The sequence below is a fragment of the Taudactylus pleione genome, unplaced genomic scaffold (assembly GCF_031769625.1).
Source record: "Taudactylus pleione unplaced genomic scaffold, aTauple2 ptg000156l, whole genome shotgun sequence".
NCBI lineage: Eukaryota > Metazoa > Chordata > Amphibia > Anura > Myobatrachidae > Taudactylus > Taudactylus pleione.
The window spans coordinates 16,138,845-16,154,246 of record NW_028284558.1 but is presented as its reverse complement, the minus strand read 5'-3'; positions in this window follow the sequence as shown (position 1 = coordinate 16,154,246).

Genomic DNA, 15,402 nt, shown 5'->3' with positions numbered 1-15,402 from the left:
CATGTACTCCTAACTCCCCAAACAGCACCTAACACTTGATTGCTGACACCCTGCTGCTTGTGTTATTCAGCAATGTGTATAAATAATGTCCTTGTTCTGCATTGTTCTGTACAGCTAAATAAAACATTTTCTTGTATACTCATTTATGTACTGTGTTAGGACCTGTGGAACCATTGTGGCACCATATAAGTAAAGGATAATAATATAAATACAGTAGGATGGCGGCACTCCAGAGTAGAAATAAAGACTCATTGCAGTGTTACAAGATTTCAACGTTTCAGCGCTTTATTGCGCATTTGTCGGGAACAGCATTTCTAATTTATTCCGGAATGCCGCCATCCCACTGGATTTATCTATATCAGCAGCATAGAGGGCACCCTGTAAGCAGCAGCTTTATTGAAAACAATGAGTGTCAGACCTTGCATTATATATATATATATATATATATATACATACTTATACACACACATATATTACACATGTTTAGAGATACAGTATGTACATTTTATGTAAATATGATATGGGATGTAAACAGTATCATATATATAAAAAAAACAAGTCACAGTCACTCACACAGTGCACTAAAGTACGCAGGAGGGGTTTCTAAGTACCAAGAAACCCCCCTGGCGAACCATTTTTTTTTTCAGATTCAGAGATGAAAAAAGCCTCGTCTCCGTCTCTGCATCAGCCGCGATCCACCCAAAACACAATGGGAGCTGCCCGGCCGCTGCTGGTTCAGCTGTCAGCTTTGCTGCATAAGGTGAATTTCATACAACCTGACGCAGAAGCGCTGACAGCTTAACCAGCAGTGGCTGGGCAGTGCGCTGCTATAAACTCTCTCTCAGAGGGAGAGAGCGAGATTGAGCGGGATGTTCGTGGCCGGCACCCAGGGTCATGGCAGGAGATCCCCAACTGCAGCTAGCAGCAGAGGGCCTGATTCAGACCCGGTCACAAGCGCTGAGTATTCGCAACTGGGTCGATGGTGGTCCAGAGCGCATGCGCACGATGGAGCAGGCACCATCGTGCGCATGCGCGAGACCCGGATAGTGACGGGCAATCCGTCGCTCCGGGTCTCGTACCAAAGGGGGCGAGCTGTTGATGTTGAGTGACAGCGTGCTCCCTTTGGTGGGCGGGCCAGGGGAGTGGCTTCCCATACGGAGGCATTCCCATGTGAACGCCTCCGTTTGGGGGCGGCCCCACTGACATCACTAGTGATGTCAGTGGGAGAGATTTCGGCTCTGTTAGAGCCGAAATCTCTCTGGGGCTTGCGGCAACGAGACCATTCCACAAGGGTCTTGTCGCAAGCCCAATGGTCGCGATGGTCTTGACCATCATGACTATCTACCTGGCCGCTCGCTATAGCTGTGGGTGGTAACCCACAGCTATGCGAGCGGCCAGGAGGCCGTTCTAAAAAAAAAGACCGCCCTGATTCAGAGCGAGCGCTCTGTTAGAGCGCCCGGCTCTGAATCAGGGCCAGAGTCCACACATCAAAGGACAAGCTACTATGTGTATGTGTGTAAGTATGCATTGTGTATGTATGCTATGTGCATATGTGTTTTTGTAAGTACAGTATGCTGTGTGTGTACATTCTGTGTTTTGTGTGTGTGTATGTATCTACATATGTATGGTGTGTGTGTGTATATGTATGTATGTATGCTGTGTGTGTGTATGTATGTATGTTGTGTGTGTATGTATGTTGTGTGTGTATGTATGTATATATGCTGTGTGTATGTATGTATGCTGTGTGTGTATGTATGTATGCTGTGTGTTCATGTATGTATGTATGCTGTGTGTGTATGTATGTATGTTGTGTGTGTGCGTATGTATGTATGCTGTGTGTGTGTATGTATGTATGCTGTGTGTGTGTGTATGTATGTATGTATGCTGTGTGTGTGTGTATGTATGTATGCATGTATGTATACTCTGTGTGTGTGTGTGTGTGTATGTATGTATGCTGTGTGTTCATGTATGTATGCTGTGTGTGTATGTATGTATGTTGTGTGTGTGCGTATGTATGTATGCTGTGTGTGTGTATGTATGTATGTATGCTGTGTGTGTATGTATGTATGTATGCTGTGTGTGTGTGTATGTATGTATGCATGCTGTGTGTGTGTGTGTGTGTGTGTGTGTGTGTGTGTGTGTGTGTGTGTGTGTGTGTGTGTGTGTGTGTGTGTGTGTGTGTGTGAATGCTGTGTGTGTAAATATGAAGGCAAGCTGTGTTTCACATATATACAGTGTGTGTTTGTATATATATATATATATATAGAGAGAGAGAGAGAGAGCCTGCGTTTGCCCCTGCAATGACAGACTCGCAGCACAGCAGTCAGTGGCACGCTGGAGCTCTTCCCTTCACAGTGCAGTCACCCCCTTATACTCAGTCACACTGAGTGTCTTGCCCACGGTCACCACTCACCTTAACTTCTGCAGTGATAATCCCTCTCGTCTCTGATGGCTGCCTGGAGCCTGGAACTGGTGCCCGTTGGTGATGGGAAAGAGCCTTGCGAGATGATGACGTCATCATCTCGCGAGAGCATCAGCTCCACAGCAGCGCGCCTACACATGGCCAGTGACAGGGACAGATCCTCTGCTCCCATCTTACCACCCCACCCCCCGCCCCCCGTTCCTCCCTCCCGAACTGCCGCCCACCAGCAGTGGATTAGTAAGGGTGACTGTCTAAAAAAAAAATAGAATTAAAAAAAAAAAACCTGTGGTGTGCTGCGGGCGGCCCGGGCCCCCTGCCATGCCTGGGTAATCTGTACCCGCTCCCCCCCCCTCTCGGCGCCCCAGGGCATAGATGCTGTGGCCACATCCCCTGTACACAGGACCTCAGCATTTACAACGAGGGTTGGTCATACCCCCATACACTAGAGCACACACCGCATTAAGTACCAGGGAATAATAGTCTCTTAATGGCCCTGTTTGATAACTCACATTCATATTCCTAAATGTTTATATCCCAAGAAGCTATCTAAGAAGTGACTAATGCTACTTATACATCAGCCATGGATGTATTTACGGGCTTATTAAGAGATGCTGTACTTTTTGATAGGTTGGGAGTAGGGGAAAAGAATGGGCAAGGGAAAATTGGAAAGGATAAGAGGGTAATACACAGCACAGAGAGATGGTATATAGAGTATTCACAGTCAGTTCGCTGATGGCAGCCGGGGAGAGAGAAGGGGGCCACAGATGGGTAGTGAATACGGACACACTCCTTTCTCCCCGGCTGCCGTCAGTGTACTGACAGCAGCAGTAGGCTCTGGGCACTAGAGTGTGCCCGGAATCTACTTCGCATGCGTAAATCACAAGGAAAATGGCGTGTCAGCACACCCTGCACCCATAACATATACCTAAACACTCTGCCAATGCTGCTGTAATCACCAATGTAGTCACCGGGAAAATTACATGGGTGCCATATTTCCAAAGTCCTGCATATGCCCAGTAGAGAAAGTGCATGGCCAGAGTATAATTAGTGCATGTGCCTGTAATACAAGGGGGAGGCCTGCATGGAGACTACACGTGGGGCCATTCTCTCTTATCACTGTCCCTGACATCAGGTACAGTTGTATTGTCATATGTGTGTAGGAAATCTCATAGTAATGACATACCTTTAGCAGCCAGGTCAATTTGCTGTCCCGATAATTGATATGGCTGCCTGGTCTCTTGCGTAGCGCCATAATGCAGTTCCTTAGGGCCAGAAGGGAGCGGTTTATATAGCCACTTTCTTTAAAGGTTTGGCCAGTGGACCTGATTCAGAGCCGCTCATAAGCGGCCGCTCGTTCGCTCCGAGCGATGTTCACACATCTGTGCATGCGTATGGATCGTAATGCGCATGCGCCAACCAGTCAGTGTGGTCAGAAATCGTGTGTTTGCAAAATAGCGAGTGCCTGCTAAACAGGATGAGGCGTTTGTGGGTGGTAACAGGGGAAGGTGCTTGAAAACGGGGAGTGGAGATCCGAACGCAGGCGTGCCAAACGGTCAAAACGGGCATTTTAAGGGTGTGCATAATTAACAAAGCAGCGTCATCGGCCATGTCACTTGGTTGTCTCTTAGCCTGAACTGTTCGCATGATTGCGGTAGGAAAATCCAACCACAAGCACTGCGAGCAGTTCAGACGCCTTTCGATGTACTCGATTAATCTAATAAATAGCGGAGATGACGTAGGATGCGAGCGGCCAGGGGGCGTCTTTACAAAATAGCAAGCGCATGTTTCGTTCGCTCGCTCAGACATAGAGGCGTCAACAGACCGCAAAGAGCGAGCGCTCAATTTAAATAGCCGGCCCCTTTTTCTGAACAAGCGAGCGCAAATAGCGTCTGGCTCTGAATCAGGCCCCGTGTTCTTAGTCTGATATAGAAACAGAAAAGATAATGAGAACACATCTGACTTCAATCACGGTGTGGATGTAGTGCAAACACTTAAACTACTATGGGCTCTATTTATCAACATTATTTTTACTAAAATAATGTGAAAAAGGGTGTTTTCACACCAGTTTCACATTATTTTAGTATCACCTATAGTTATTACAGGGCAATTGAAGTAGAATTCGTAAAATTCTACTCCAACCCCTAAGTATCACTTATTTTTAGTTTTTTTTTTTTTTTTTTATTTTCTTACAGAACAGAAAAACTGATATTTAAACATTGGATCAAATATCCTTGTTGTGACAAAATTAAATAGAGAGAAATAATAATAATAATAAAATAAAAAAATAATAAAAAAAAAAATAAAAGTAAAAATAAAATAAAATATAGTATATATATATATATATATACATCTACACATATACATACATACACATACACATATGTAGAAAATAGGAAAAATTTAAATTAAATATAAAAAACTATAAAGAAAAGGAAAAGGAAAACAAAGAATGGGGGAGGAAGCAAGGGGGGGAAAGGGCAATACTGAGACATAAAGAAAGTATCACAGAGGGGCTCCCGGCAGGGAAGAAGTGTGGAAAGTAAACCAAAGATTCCACACCTGTTGATATGCGGACACAGTATTGTTTAGAAGGGAGGTAATGTATTCCATGGAGGAAACATACTGTACTCTGTTAATTAGGGCAGTTTTAGAAGGAGATTGAGGTGATTTCCAATGTTTGGCTATTAAGAGCTTAGAGGCATTACATATATGTACAATCAGTTTATTCTCAGCTTTCGACACCGAACGCAAGGGCTCATGAAGCAAAAGTACAAGCGGATCCATGGGAACAACACAGGAAATTACCTCTGACATTAAATCAACTGTCATAGACCAAAACTGTTGGATCACAGGGCAGTCCCACCAGATGTGGAAAAAAGAGCCCACCATACCACAGTTGCGCCAACATTGATCAGAAGAGTGTGGATACAAACGATGCAACCTTTCAGGAGTTAAGTACCATCGAGTATATACTTTGAAAGCCGTTTCTTTGATGCTGACACTAATGGAAACTTTAGCAATCCGTTGTCGGATGCGGGACCAACCCTCGTCGTCCAATTGCAACCCGAGATCGCGTTCCCATGCCACTTCAAAAGTTTCTTTAGTGGGTTGTTCAGGGGCTAAAATAGAATGGTATAACACGGAGATTGCACCCTTACGTACCACAGAGTACAAACACTGACGTTCAAATGGGGTAGGTTGGCGGAGACTTCTAGAGTGGCATTGGGTATGGACAAAGTGAGAAATTTGTAAGTAGGGGTAATGAAGTGTGGAGGGGAGGTTATAACGTTCCTGAAAGTCTGCAAATGTAGATGGAGCTAACTCCCCAGATAAATGTAAAAAACGTGTAATCCCAGAGGAGAGCCAAGGTGCGGCCCATCTTGTAGAACAACCCATGGGGAATAGAGGGTGTTTCCAAAGAGGAGTTAGGGGAGATGGATAGGATGTGAGTGAGAGACGTCTATTAATAGCATCCCAGATTGACAGTGTAAATTGGATAGAAGGATCAGTGTAGGCCGAGGCTGGTCTGTGGACACGTGGTAGCCAGGGGAGAAAGTCTACACCCAAATCTGAGGATGAAGCACTTTCGATATCTACCCATTTCTTGGTACCAGGGGGAGAGTGCCATGAAATAATATGACTCAATTGGGTGGCGTAGTAATAGTTCTGCAGCAAAGGAAGGCCTAAACCGCCATTATCCGCAGATTTGGACAAAGTCAAGCGGCTCAGGCGTGGTTTTTTCCCCCCCCAGATAAACTTCCCAAACAAAGTTTGCAGGGACTGTAATACCTGCACAGGGACTCGTACAGGAAGTGTTTGGAATAGGTATAAAAGTTTAGGAAGTGCGTTCATTTTCACTGCATTTAACCTACCTACCCAAGATATGTACAAAGAGTTCCAAGTCGATATGTCTTGCTTTAGCCTCTGAAATAAGGGGGTATGGTTTGCATGATATAAATGGGCATAATGTTTTGTGATATAGATTCCTAAATATCGAATTTTTGCGGGTCGCCATTGAAATTTATTGGTGGATTCCAAGCGAGCCCTAACTTGACGCGGGACATGCAGGGAGAGCGCCTCAGACTTTTCTTCATTAATCTTGTAACCTGAGAGAGCACCAAATTGGCGCACTTCCTGAAACAAGGATGGAAGGGAGACAGTCGGGTTGGACAGTGTGAGAAGCACGTCGTCAGCAAATAATGATATCTTATATTGGTGACACCCCAAGGACACTCCAGTAAAGTTAGAGTTAGATCTAATGCGTGCAGCGAATGGTTCTATACAAAGTGCAAACAGCAGAGGTGAGAGAGGGCATCCCTGCCTAGTCCCATTCCCCAACCTGAATACTTCTGAACAAATACCATTAGATGAAATCATAGAGAGTGGATTTTGATATAGAGACCGGACAGCATGTAGAAAACGATCACCGAAGCCAAACGCTTCTAAGGTATTGAACAAAAACGGCCAGGAAACCCTGTCAAATGCTTTCTCAGCGTGAATTGCCAGAATCACCGAGGGTAACTGAGAGCGATTGATACTGTGTATAAGATCAATAGTTCTACGAGTATTGTCCAGTCCCTGGTGGTGGGGTATAAAACCTACTTGATCCGGGTCAATTAGTACAGGCAAAATCTCATTGAGTCTATTCGCCAAGACTTTAGCGAATAATTTGATGTCCGTATTCAAAAGGGAAATGGGTCTAAAATTAGAGCACAAGTTATGGTCCTTGTCGGGCTTAGGAATAACAATAATTTTGGATTTAGTAGATTCAGGGTGGAAAAAGGATCCCTCTAAAATAGAGTTAATTAGATTTGTTAGGTGAGAGATTAAGGTGGCACCAAAGGACTTGTAATAAATCATCGGGAAGCCATCTGGGCCCGGGGCCTTCGAAGGCTTTTGGGATTTAAGAGCCTTGGTGACTTCATCTATCGAAATATCTCGACCAAGATGAAGCGCCGTGTGGGAGCTGATGGATGGAAGATTACATGAAGCAAGGTATTCCTTACAATGCCGTGCGGATGCTGAAGGATCAGAGGGTGTGGGCAGATTATATAGTGCCTCATAGTAAGCTTTGAATGTCTGATTGATAACCTTAGGATCAAAAGACAATCTACCTGAATTATCTTTTAGAGAAACTATCGCTTGAGCGGCACGTTTAGCTCTAAGTTTGTTAGCTAATAAAGTGTCCGCTTTGTTGCCTTTATCATAAAATTTTTGCCCAAGCCAGCGAAGACTTTTTGCTGTTTTTTCAGCTAGGAGATTGTACAGCTCGCCCCTGGCATTATCAAGCTGTCGCAGTATCGAAGCAGAATGAGTGCGTTTATGTTCCGCTTCCAAGTGTTGAATCCGACCGTTCAAAACCGACACCGCAGCAAGTTGAGTTTTTTTACGCTGAGAAGCATATTTAATAATTTCCCCCCTAATTACTGCTTTATGCGCCTCCCATACCGTCCCCACCGACACATCAGGGGTAGAATTAGTCTCAAAATATTCTTTCAGTTTTGTAGTTAACATTGCCTGGAAATCTGGTAGCTTCAGGAGTGTCTCATTAAGCCTCCAGAAGCGCCCTCCCAAGCATGATGATGTCAGGTCTAATCGAATTACTAACGCAGAGTGGTCAGACCAAGGGTTAGCATAAATGGTCGAATCTACAAGAGAGTTAGTCAAAGAGACACAGCAAAGGAGCATATCAATCCTAGAGTAGGAGTTATGGGGGCGGGAGTAAAAGGTATAATCCCTGGCTGTGGGATAGAGAACCCTCCAGGAGTCAAACAGACCAGCCCCGACCATTTGTTTCCCCAAGGTCTTGGAGCTAGCAGAGCAGGAAGTGTAAGGGGAGCTACCTGAGCGATCTAGGGTATGTGAAAGAATTGTGTTGAAGTCACCTCCTAATATGACCTCCCCTTGGCGGAAATTATGGAGTTCAAAAAAAAAACTGCGGAAAAAAGCAGACTGACCTGAGTTTGGAGCGTACACTGTTGCAAGGGTGATGTCCCGTCCACCGAGCTGACCTTTCAGCATGAGGAAACGACCATTCTCATCGTGGCGCGAGTCAAGCAGCGTAAAAGGAACAGAATTGCGAATAAGGATTGCCACCCCACAACGTTTGGACCTATGGTTCGAATAGTAAACGGTTGGGAACCGCCGCGAGGACAACGAGGGATGGTCCACTTGCTTAAAATGTATCTCCTGCAAAAAAACAATGTCAGCAGAATGGGAGTGGACATAAGAAAACAACATAGAGCGCTTCTGTGGAGTATTGAGGCCCTTAGCGTTCAGCGTCAAAACAGAAAACGTCATGACAAATAAATAGAAGGTAAGAGGTACAGACTGAGGAAAGATAATGAGAAAAATAATAGGGAAAAGAAAAATAAAAGGAAAAGAGGAAAAAAGGGAACAGGGAATGTGTGCGAGGACCCCCCAAGGAGGGAGACCGGCCACACTGTTAGAGCACCCTTAAGGAAGTGGGGCTCAGGGTAGGGTGTGAGAAAATTAAACCCACATGGGTAACAGTAGAAAAAGTTTATCAGAAACAGTATAGAAACACCCTAAAAATAAAGTGGAGACGTGGACAGATAAAGAAAAGAAACCAAGATATAGTGAGACACTTCCAGAGCCCTCAGATAAAGCAGAATATAGCAAGTACAACCATATTAAACAACATCGAACAGTCATATAATAATATAACACATGTAAATGTAAAGGTTGAACAACTGGTACCCAAACGAGGGAGTCCCAGATGTACAGGGGCATATAGCCCACACCAAACAGCTAAAGGGGGAGGCGTTTACAGTGGCGGGGCCACCGAGCCTCATAAGCATCAATATAACTTAATAAGATATGTATATATCAAAACAGTTCAGGTAATTGGGTCGTCATTTCCAGCAATCAAAGGGCCTGGAGGAGCAGAGCACAGGTTCAACTGATGGAGAAGTTCTTTACCCTCGTCTGGGGATCGGATAACATGTTGACGACCTCCAATCTCTACAAAAAGACGAAAAGGGAATCCCCAGCGATATTTGTAGCCATGTTCTCGGAGTGCGAGAGTAACTTCTCTGAGATCCCTACGTTTGGCTATGGTAATAGGGGCGAGATCTTGAAAAATTTGAAGCTTTGACCCTTCAAAGGAAATGGAAGCAGCATTACGACTCGCAGATAGAATTTGTTCCTTAGTACGAAAGGGTAGGAAACGTAGGACCACATCTCTCGGAGGCTCAGATTCTTTAGGTTTAGGACGTAGGGCACGATGTGCACGCTCAATGCCTATATCTGAAGGGGACAGAGAAGGCACCAATGACACAAAAAGACGAGTGAGATAAGAATTGAGATTTGTAGGCTCGATTGATTCTGATATATTCCGGATGCGGAGATTATTGCGCCTTTCTCTATTCTCAAGGTCCTCATTCTTTTCCTTCAGGATATCCAGTTCACGACTACGGTATTCCAAATCCTTGCATGTTTCAGATTGAAAGTTAGAATGCTGGGAAGAGGTAGCTTCTAATGCTGTAGTACGTTTATCAAGAGCAGTAATATCCTGCTTCAGTTCGTCTACCATCTTGTGTAGTTCGGTAGTGAGGGTGTTGTTAAGGGTCACAAGTAGAGTCCGGAGATCAGAGATATCTTTCTTAGTAGCCGGTGCTTCTTCTTGGTCCATGTCGTGATCAGTGGAGCGACGAGGAGAGACAGATTGAGAATTAGTGAGTCCCAATTTATCCTGTTTGCTGAAATGATGTGTGATTTCGGCCTGGGCCCCTTTTTTACCTCTGGGCTGGGTTTTATTCATAGCGTAAAAAGAACAATGGTGTGTTCCAATAATAAAACTGATAAAGGGTAGACTTGCTAGGAGAAAGAAGCTCAGGAAGCGACACTTGGAAGTTAGCAAGGCATTATTATGGGACAAATTGGTAGGTACTGTTCAGGTGGTACTGTCCAGAAGCTACAGCTGTACTCCAGGAAAAAATTAAGCAATGTATGGGTTGGTGAAGATACTGCACAGGGAGAGTGTGGCAGACTGCTTCTCAGTCTGTAGTGTATGCAGCTGTATTCCTGGGCTCAGGAGGCACCCAGCAAGGACCTGGATGACTGGCCCTGCTGGTTATGGGGGTCTCCCAACGGGCGTGTATCACTGCCGTAGATCCACAACACAGAAGGGCAATAGGAGAGGAGCCGCAGCAAGCAACACCCCAGGACCACCCGGCGGCTGAGAAGGAAGCTGCGCTGAGCAGGAGCCACAGGTCAGATAGGCAGGGCTGGCGCCGCCCTGCAGATGGATGCTGGAGCTCACCAATAGCAGCGGTGAGGTCACACTGTGCTCCCGCAACTGTATGGGAGGAAAGACTCCGCTGTGGGGCCGCACTTTAGTCCGCGGCCGGGCGCTGTCTGAGAGGCCGCAATGCTGGGCAGGCACAATCCCGGGTGCAGGGAGCAGGAGATCACAGCCACAGGTGCCCTCGACAGTCCAGGGACATCAGCCAGCGCTGATCACGCAAGGATCATGCAGGGTTAATGAGGATAGCAGTCCCAGTAATCGGCGGTGGATGTAGAAACTGCGGGAGGGCCGAGACGCGCACCGGCACCCGCAGACACCACCGGACAGGCAGAGAGGATGCGGTAAGTAGGGGTGAGCTTTTACAAGCTCTATTGGCTGTGGGTCATGCAGGAGGGAATACCTCAGGTATACAGCCGCCGTCCGCGGCGATGTTATAGGCGGCGGCGGGTGACGGCCAAAATCGAGGCCGCGGCTTTTGGCGCGGACCAGGCCTCTGGTCCTCGGGAGCTGGTTGTATACCAACGGGATCTCCAACCACCCTAAGCGAGGGTCCGTGAGGGACAGTGAGCTGGTGGCTACAGTGGTAAGTCGCCATTGTTCCTGTCTGAAGGCTATAATTGGGAGTTTTTTGGGCTATATAGCCGGAGCCCTCATGAACCACGTCCTTCCTATTTTGTAGTCAGACCACGCCCCTCAGTATCACTTATTTTTAGTAAGCAGATCGCATTTCCCATAACTGTAATGGGAAATGTGATCTGACCAGAGTTACTAAAAATAAATGAAAAAAATACCGGGGAAAGCCCTGTGATAATAACGCCACCTGGAGGTTACCGGCCTCCTGCCCTGCTCTAATGGGGAGAGCAGAGCCGGGAGTCGGTCCCAGTAATCAACTGTGTGGTCTAAACAGACCGCAAGCTGATTACTGTAAAAAAAAGAAAAAAAAATAGTAAAAAAAAAAAATTACTTACCTGACTCCAGGGACCGGAGATCGGGCCTCCGGTGATGACTCCCCTCCAGTCAGCTGGTCTCCCACAGTGCACTGCTGCCCGGTCATCAGGTGATCGGGCCCCAGTGCAGTATGGGAGATCACTTGACCGGAGGAATGGAGAACATCACCGGAGGCCTGGAGCATGCAGGTAAGTGTAAGTAAGGAAGGGGGGATCGCGGGGGAGGAGGGGGGGTCGCGGGGGGGTCCGAGATCATGGGGGCGGGGCTTAGCACCGGGGGCGGGGCTTAGCGCCGGAGGGGGGTAGCTGCGGCGAACGGTCGGCGCATGCGCGGGCACTTAATCACGGTATTTTTTGCGAAAATACTGTGATAAGGCTCCTAAGGGGATTAGCAGGGACAGAGCTTTATCGCAAGCTCTGTCCCTGCAAGGGATTTGTAGTAAATCCCTGTGATATTGCCTGAACTCGCAATGCGAATTCACTCGGTAATATCACACTACAATCTGCATTACCAATGCGGATTGTAGTAAATAGAGCCCTATATGATAAATCTATTGACACAATTTACTTCAATTGTGGCCTAAAACAGTGACTCCCATTCACCTTAGTTACAGTTAGTGATATTGTTCAAAATGCTTTTCTTACTGCATGTAATTTAACCTAAGCTACTAAAGAAAGAAAAATGTAATTCTACTATTAGGATCATTAAATTGATACTGGTTTATGTTATTAATTAAAAAAATACTTTAATCAAAATGTTATATAATTTGTTATGAGTAAGGTCTCAGTGGGTGGGGGTCACAGAAATAAATGTATGTAACCAAGGAGGCGGTGGCTGGTAACAGATTGGGAATCACGGCTCTAAGGGGAGAAAGACCACGCTTAGGGAATACTACAAACACAAGATAAAAAGAGCTATAAACATGAAAGGCTCTGTTATAACTCCATCTCTACAGAAAGATGCAAAAACAAATTACAACGTTCATTAGAGCTTTAATCAAAGAAAATAGCTTACATTACATGCCACCTCAGGATACAGGACAAGGACTACCCTAGGACTACTTAGCGCTCTAATAATTATACACATAATGGATGTAATTTACGTTGCACAGTGCAAGAGCAGCTTTGGTCTCATCATGTGCCTCAATTTGTGTGAGCAGAGTAGTAACTAGGTATGGGCCACCAGTGCCACCCCACGGCCCTTGCTCCTGGCTAGCAGGGTGCATGGAATCCTGCAGTCAAGATCTCTGCTGCAGCACCCATGGGGCATCCTGCGGACACTACAGATGAGCACACTGCACAGTATATGCAGCCCACCGGGCATACTGAGGACACCCAGCCAGTACTGCGCTTTTTGGAGCTGCCAACCACAGCCCCCTGCACAACATAATGATGTCATACAGTACATGCAACATCATGACATGGTGCGTTCAGAGGGCGGGGGTGGCCCAGGGTGCAATTATCCCCTGTTACAGCTCTGTATGCGAGTGCACCTAGATTTCCATCAGGGTTTAACTGAACCAACCAAGCTGTCCCTAGCATAATATGTAAGGTGTTGGTGCACCACTGCTCCTCATCGTACAGAGCAGACCAGGACCAAAATCTTGCACAGTGCACATCTGGTGATTGTTCTCTAGGTTGCAGACGTTCCCCTAGAGCGGATAGTGGGCACACACCCAGGCGTGCTCTGGGTGCACAATCTATGCTCACTGGTGCAAAACCAAAGCATTTAGCATAGTGCAGCTTTAGTAACCTTCTATATTCCTGAAAATACATTGTATGTTCCTCTTTGTGATTGCGTGGGTTCTCTCTGGGTGCTCTAGTTCTCTTCAAAATCATTGGGGTATATTCAATTGGGCATGAGGTTTAGCAAGGCTAAAACCTCGCGTCCCTCGCGGCCAATTTCGGAATCCCGCTGGTATGCGCGCTCCCGATACCCGCGGGATTCAATCAAAAAAACAGTGGGTGCATGGTTTTTAGTGCCGCATAAATAATAAAAAAAGAAAAGTCACTTACCTGCACGGAGCTCCCCGGTGGTCTCCACGGCTCCCGGTGACTTCCTCTCTCTTCTTACTGGAGAGGGGGATGCTGGGAGTCCCGGGGGCTGCTGGGAGGCTCCAGGGGCTGGTGGGTGGGGCAAGGGCTGCTGGGAGATGTAGTTCTCCCAGCGCCCATTACGGGGGGTCACAGTGGCACTGGAGGGGGCACACTGACACCGGGACACACACTCATGCACACACACACAATCAATCACATACTCACCCCTGCTGCAGAAGAGCCGGCTCCTGACGCAGGATGAAGAAGACAACGCTGCCGAAGGTAAGTAATTAAAGACTAATTAAGCTAATTGGATACTTCCAATTGCTTAATTAGTCATTAGGGGGGAGCGGTGAGGGTGTCAGAGCAAGTCCCAGTGATTTTACCTAAAATCATCGATTGTAGGAAAAATCACGCTTACTCAGGAGGTGCAAGAATAAAAACCTCCCGACGCGTGATTTTAAAAAAACCCGCACCTAATAGAATAGCAAAAAACCCGCACCTACAGGGCAAACCTCGTAGGTGCGGGTTCTTGCTATTCTCGCAGCCTATTGAATATGCCCCATACTGGCAGGTGACTTGGCTGCTGGCCACAAAAATGGATACATGTGAGTGTATGTGTGTGCATGCGTGTGTGTGTGTGTTAGAGTATATATACTGTAAACTGCAATGGACCAGGGACTGGTGTGACAGACAAATATTCTCTCTGTAGAGTAGACAGTGCTAAAGCATGAACACTGCAGAAGGAGAGCAAACCCTTACGATATTCACCTCTAGGGATTGTAGGAGGAAATACAAAGATATTATAATGATATGTAAAACACAAGTGATACCTGGCATGCTCGCTCTGATCCCGCCAGATCTACCATGTACAGCCGGCCAGTGCACACTCCATCATTGCTCATCTGCTTTACGGTGACTTGTACAACAGCATGGGAGCGGGATGAGTTCTTATTGGCAGCTGTGGGTACCTTAGAGCGGCGCTTATTCCCTTTAGTCAGTAAAGCGATGGCCTGAAAAAGAAAGTAATATAGATCAAGGCTGCAACTAGGGGAGGCTAAGGGGGAATGTGACCCAGGTGCCGGACTTGAGGGGGTGCCGGGTAGAGGCTGCCGGGAGGCCAGGTTGCTGCTCTTGTGGGTTTGGAGTCACATCCCGGCCTTGAGAGGCACAGAGACACCGTCAGTCTAATGTGGTGCCAGTAGCAAGCCAATCAGTGCTCGCGGACCAGCAGCCAATCAGCAGAGGCTGCTTGTCCGTGAGCTCCAATTGGTTGGCGAGCGGCACCACATTATAATGATGGCAGTGCTGACAGTTCCCCTGTGTGTGGCAGCCCCCTCCCGTGCCACCCCGAGTTCACCCACCACATGGCCCTGGCAGATAAGAGAAGGGAGATGGGGCTTTTTTGTGGCTTAATAGACAGGGATGACTAATGGTGAAGCATGGACACTGCATAAGGGTAGCACAGACTAATGATAGTTACCTCTTCAGGACTGCTGGGGAAGAACGCTGCAATCCCTTCTATCTTGGTGTTGCCGTAGGGATCCTCTCTAAGGTTCAAACATTCCGAGGACAGTCTTAGCAGATCCCGAATGGTTTCATTGTAGACCTGAAAATGTAATGAAGGAATAATCACTCTCTGCAACACAATTAACAATCACTGTCTGCAGTACAAGCATGACAAGTGTGTAATCCACATTTACTCTCTGGAAAGGGCTTGGGTTACT